The sequence below is a fragment of the Cavia porcellus genome, unplaced genomic scaffold, assembly GCF_034190915.1.
Source record: "Cavia porcellus strain 051 isolate PalLab524CR breed Dunkin Hartley unplaced genomic scaffold, mCavPor4.1 scaffold_24, whole genome shotgun sequence".
In the NCBI taxonomy this organism is placed as follows: domain Eukaryota; kingdom Metazoa; phylum Chordata; class Mammalia; order Rodentia; family Caviidae; genus Cavia; species Cavia porcellus.
The window spans coordinates 57,552,304-57,558,303 of NW_026947507.1; the positions used below are offsets into that span (position 1 = coordinate 57,552,304).

Consider the following 6,000-nt stretch of genomic DNA (forward strand, 5'->3'; position numbering starts at 1 on the left):
CAGAACAAAACCAATCAAAACAAACCAGTGTGACACAGGACTTCCAAAACAATAGGAAATCAACAAAGGTGACCATAATGCCTCTTGTCTTTAAATTAGTTGCTCATACCTTCAGATACTAAAAGTCTAACAAAATAGAATGGAATAGAACCAATAAAAACAAAACAATAAATGCAATAAAGGACTTCAAAACAATATAATACTGAATCCAAAATGGCTACCATGATATGTCTTGCTGTCTTTGAGACAGCTGCCAATGCCATCTGATAAAATAAAATGAAACAAGACAAAACGGAATAAAACCCAACCCCACAAAACAGTGAGAATGATACAGGACATCAAAACAAGGTAATAGGCAGTTAACAATGACTACTACCTTCAGAAAGAGATCCCCCATAGATGCTACATTGCCTATTGTTATCCTCTGAATAGATGATCACCAACTTTAGACCTACAAAGTCAGTGAAGCACTAAGGCTACAAGCATTAAATTATGTTTTACCTCAAAAGCTGTCATCTCAGCCTGTTTCTCCAGATCAGCCGATTGCTTGGAAGTGGGCTAGGTCGGGTCTTCTTGTTTCCCCGTCCCCAGGCTGGAAGAGGCTGGCCTCAGTCTCTCCGGACAGCTGCAGGTGCCTGGCGCTGATTTGCAGGGAGGGCTTGCTTCTTGGTGCCTTCTTGTTCTCTTTCCCCACAGTTCAAATTGTGCCCATTTCCAACAGATTCCCCTTGATAAACTTGCACATTTCTAAATTCAAACACTCAGCTGTTAACATGAGAAACATCACCAGCCTCATGAACCTACTGTGCTGCTGGAGCAGCGCCTTTACAGGGCTTCCCGAGATTCCTGTCAAGTCTTACAGTAATTGCTCTGCACACGTGCGGTGCATCCCGCGTGTTTATGGCTGAATCCGCTGCAGCTTCAGAACCTGGTTCCTCATCCCCCAGGTCGGGGAGGCACTGACGACCCTGGGCATCACTGAGCTTTGCACTGGCAAGCGACCCTGTCATCTCCACTGGCTTTCAATCTTTTTTTTTTTTTTTAATGTTTAAAAGTTGTGTTTCAGCATGACTATTAGTCTTCTGCAATGTTTTTGGCAACCATAGGCTGTGCAGAGAGCTTTATCCTCAGCCTGTATTTAAATTATGTGAACTAGAAATTATCATTTTTCTTCCACTATTAAAATGTTGCAGTTACTCCTACTCTGGCTTAAATTAGGGGATCAGGGCTGATTCTCAATTGCATGGTTGTTTGCTTCTAGAGAGGGGCTCAGTGTGTAATCCAGTCTGTACCAAACTCAGGGTCTTCCTGTCTCAGTCTCCCTAGTGCCGGGAATACAGATGTGTACAATCATGTGCAGATGGCTGACACTATTCCAAAACAAAAATATTTTCTGCAGAACTAGGGACTGATTCCGGGCCTTGTGCAAGCCATGCAGTGCTCTACCACGGACTACACCCTCAGCCTTCAGAACAAACCTTTCATGCAGATGGAATCGCCAAACTGACAGTGACATCACTTCACCTCTCAAAAGGCCTCAGCTATGAAGGTGAATGTGGTTATAAGTGGAAAATGGAAACATTTATCCTTTAATTAACCTAACAAAAAAACTATTAAAACATATAGAAATACATTCCTATAGGAGCAAGTGTGTTTTTAGCAAATTCTTCTCTGATAACAGAAATACTGTATGTTTTTCTCTTATCAGAAAAGGGAAGTTCTGCAAAGTGATTCCAATCACCTCAGCCAAGGCCTCCACCCCCATAAAATATTGCCTCAGTATACAGTTTATACATATTTTATCATCCTCAAAAGTACATAATTTATGTACTTTATTTAAAATGAATTTGTGACTAGATGTTTCTATTTCTTCTACAATATTAAATATGAACTATGAAAATTGAGAATATCTTACTCCTGTGTTTATTGATACTTGAAGCACATACAAATACAGAACAGAATTTTAACGTGAAATTCTTTTAAAGATGACAGTTTAGGCTTTTTAGGGCTGATATCTTTCAGCTCTGTGGATGAATCCCAGGGGCTTGAGGGTGCTGGGCTCGCACTCCAGCCCTGACCTACCTCACATAGACCGCAGGACACTGATGTTGGTGAGAATTTAGTTGAGTTAGAAGCTTGTATTATTGTTGACCTAGCACTTTCCTCCTGCTGAGAAAGATACCCAGCATCCACAGCATAAAACAGGAGACACTTTAGGGTTCGAAGTCAGTTCAGCCCAAACCCAGCCCCTGCAAGGCAGGAAAGGCTTCAGGTAGGGGCCTGGAGGACTGTGCCCTGCCCAGGACAGCAAGAAAGGAGGAACAGGAGGAGCTGGGGACCTGAGACACTTTCCTGGGGTTTCCTGAGGCAGGCACTTGCTCAAGCAAACCCCACCTCCTGAGGTTGTATTTAGCGCTGGACTTATCAGTGGGTGAATCTACTGAGGAGAGGGGAGCTCCGTGATCAAATCACCACTCATAAACATGAGACTGCAAGGAAAATTTTAAAGTGAGATTTATAGCAATTGATTTCCATAGTACCAGCTCCTTAATGAGATATCAAAATTATACAAAACAACAGAAAATTAACCTCAAAATGTCAAGCCATCTCAGACACTAAGTGTATATAAAGGATACATCATAACTGTAATCAATTATATTAATTTATTGCCAAAAATATGACTATGACTAAGCTGAAAAGGAAAAGTTTCTTCGATTCTCATACATTTCCTGAGAACATTCTTGTCATGAGATTGTTGACAGCACACTTTATCTGTTGGTTTCTGAGGCTGTAGACAATAGGATTGAAGAGGGGAGGAATTATAGAATAGAACAAAGACAGGACCATGCTGGCAGAAACAACAGAGGAGCTCAGGTAGACATAAGAGCCTGAGCCCAAGAAGACCGTGACCAGGAGGACGTGCAACACACAGGTAGAAAAGGCCTTTGTCCTGTCTGCTCCCGCTGGTAACCTGAGCACAGTAGAAAAGATGTGAACGTAAGACTTGATGATGAAAATGAAACAGCCACCAACAAACACCAGAATACAGACGAGGATGGTGATCCAGTTGCTGAAGCTGTCAGAGCAAGACAGCTTCAGCAGAGAAGGGATATCACAGAAGAGCTTCTGGACAATATGCGAGTGGCAGAAGGACAGCCAGAAGGTGTTGCTGGTGTGTAGGGCTGCATAGACCAGGCCACTGAGCAGAGAAGCCAACGTGGAGAGGACACACAGGTGAGGGTTCATTATTGAAGGGTAATGGAAGAGCTTGCAGATGGCTGCAAAGTGGTCCTGAGCAATGATGGTGAGAAACAGCAGCTCCACAGCACAAAGGAAACCACTAGGAAGACCTGAGCAGCACATCCTGCCTTGGAAATGGAGCTGCTGCCCAGCAGGGAGTTAATACAGAAGTTGGGGATTGACTATGACAGAAATGTAGCATGAGTCCAGCATGGGCAGGTTTCTGAGGAAGGAAGTACATGGGTGTGTGGAGGCTCTGGTCAAAAGTGGTGACCACAGCAATGATAAGGTTTCCCATTACAGTGACCAGATAAATCAGAGAGAAGAACACGGAATGGAAAACCTGTTGATTCTGCATGTTAGATAATTCCATGAGCAGGAAGTCCATCATCATGGTGGAGTTGGACATCAGTGTGTGGTGTCAGTTGTACCTGAGAAGAAAAGACATAAGTGCTGAGCCCAGGAAGATCACTGTATGGGATAAATCTTTGCTGACTGTTAACAGCCTGACTCTGCATTTCTAGCATGTTTGGTGCCTGGATCTTCTAACACTTTAGGATTATACTCCGCTACTCTGAATGATTATTTATTAACTTACTGTAATTTTTGCTATGTGCATAATTTCCACCTTCACTGAAATTTATGCAACCTCTGTCTTCTAAGATTTAGTGAGGTTCTTGACATGTACTTCATATATGCATATTTTAATATTAGACAAGTTGCAATATCATTAAAACCTTATACTTTTTTATTTTTTAACTCTCTAATGTTCGGTACAATGATTGCATATTTTTTCAGTTATTGTAAAGGTATATCTTGAAGAGCTTAAGAAAAAAAATCCTGTATTTTAGGTTTTAATAGGATGAAAAAATACAATTGACATGGTTAAAACCATAGCTTATTTCATTGAAAATCCTAATTTCCACCTGAGTGTTAACCTCTCATTATCTGCCAGAAATGTTCCTGTCATGATCTCTCCATCTTTCTCTGTCACATTCTCTCATTCCTCCCGCCTCCATCTCTGTCTGTCTCTGTCTCTGTCTCTGTCTCTGTCTCTGTCTCTGTCTCTCTCTCTCTGTGTGTGTGTCTTGTTTTTTTCTTTTTCAGCATCAAGTTAGGGTTAAAACTCATGCTGTCAATAATAAGAATATCAAAAACATTATTGACAGCTCCCATTCTCATTGTCACAAAAACTGCCATCATTCTTGCCCTTTTCCTACGTTTTAGAGCACACCCTACTTTGGCACACACTATTTCAGTAAAAGTCACTCTTCCACTCTAATCTCTCAAAGGTGCCGAGAGTGGGATTTGGCCGCTGTGCATTTAGAGCACCTCTTCTTGGAGCCTCTTCTCAGAGCTCCATTCTAACCCGCTGCCCCTCCTTTGTGCTGAGGAGTCTGCTGCCCTCTGCTCAATTTGGTAACTGTTTCCTGAAGAATGTCCCCATTTGTTCTCCTCCTGGATGAGTGAGTTATAATTGCCTTCCCTTGTATTTTCATGCTGGTGATATAATTTGAATTTTATTATGTATAAACTTTTTTTTGAGGAAGGGTTTTGTTATATGGTTCAGGCTGGCCTTGAATTCAGTTTGTATACTAGATTGGCCTCAAACCCACAGTGATCCACCTGCCTCATCCTCCTGAGTGCTGGGATTACAGGCATACGCTACTACTCCCTGTATTGTTATGGCAGGAACATACAGCATGCACGTACTGTATTTTCAATCAAGTAATTTATCAGTGGGTTAGAACATAGCATCTTCTGAAGAATATGTTAGGGAGACAGGAGTTCTGGGACCTACTATTTTCACTCACAATTTGTTAACTTCATATTTTCTTCACCAAAGATAAATGCCCTTCTCTAAAAAAAGTGTAAGGATTTACATTGCTGTGCTCTTTCAGTTCTTTGAATTTATCCTATTTTTTATTATAATACATCTTTACCTAATGCTGTTACAGGAGATATGAGAGAAGTAAAGGAAGTGATCATCTCTAAATCTCAAGAAATTTTAATTCTACTAAGAGAGACTAACACTATAATTAAAGGCCTAACAAATAATAAGTTTAGGTGATTCCATGATTAGTAAGAAAATGTTCATGGACAAGAGAAAGGAAGGAGAACCTGGAAATTAGAAACTGGCCAACGAAATAAAGCACCATCTCTTTGTTCCAAAGCTAGTAATTTGTTTATTTATGGAGAAAACTCTAGTATTTGTCTGTTGAACATCTTTAATGAATTAGATTAATGTCAAATATTTCTGTGCATTCTTTAGAGATTGCACTGTGAAGTTTAAATTCTAATCCAACAAGAATTAAGAAAACTACAATGATATTTTTTTCCTTACAGAAGTAAACTCATGGCAAAATATAACCATTCATAAGGCTTTCACTGATGTGTAGACTAAAATTTTATGACTTGATTCATTTTCTTTCTGGGCAAAAAGTCTTCATGGTTAATCTGAAAGTTGGTGTATGGGATACACATGTTTATGGAATTATGGGAAAATTCTCTGTTGTTCTGCAATTAGAATATTCTGAAGATTAAACTAACTTTAGTTTCTTAACTTTAATTAAAACACATTGTACTATAGTTGAAATCTGTTTCCCTCAAACAGGATCACCACTGGCATAGTTATGTTCAAGCACCTCTGTAAGAAAAATCTATAACTTATTCCCTGTGGTTTTAGAAATGAAATTTTCAGATTTTGTGTGAAGTTACAATGGCTTGCCATGGACTAAAAAAAGTACTGTACAGTAATGA

At 40.1% G+C, this 6,000-nt stretch overlaps 1 pseudogene; it reads right to left on the bottom strand.

The window, feature by feature from the left end:
* Nucleotides 1-2,718: 2,718 nt before the first annotated feature.
* Nucleotides 2,719-3,649, bottom strand: LOC100721667 (olfactory receptor 14C36-like; annotated as a pseudogene).
* Nucleotides 3,650-6,000: the final 2,351 nt, after the last annotated feature.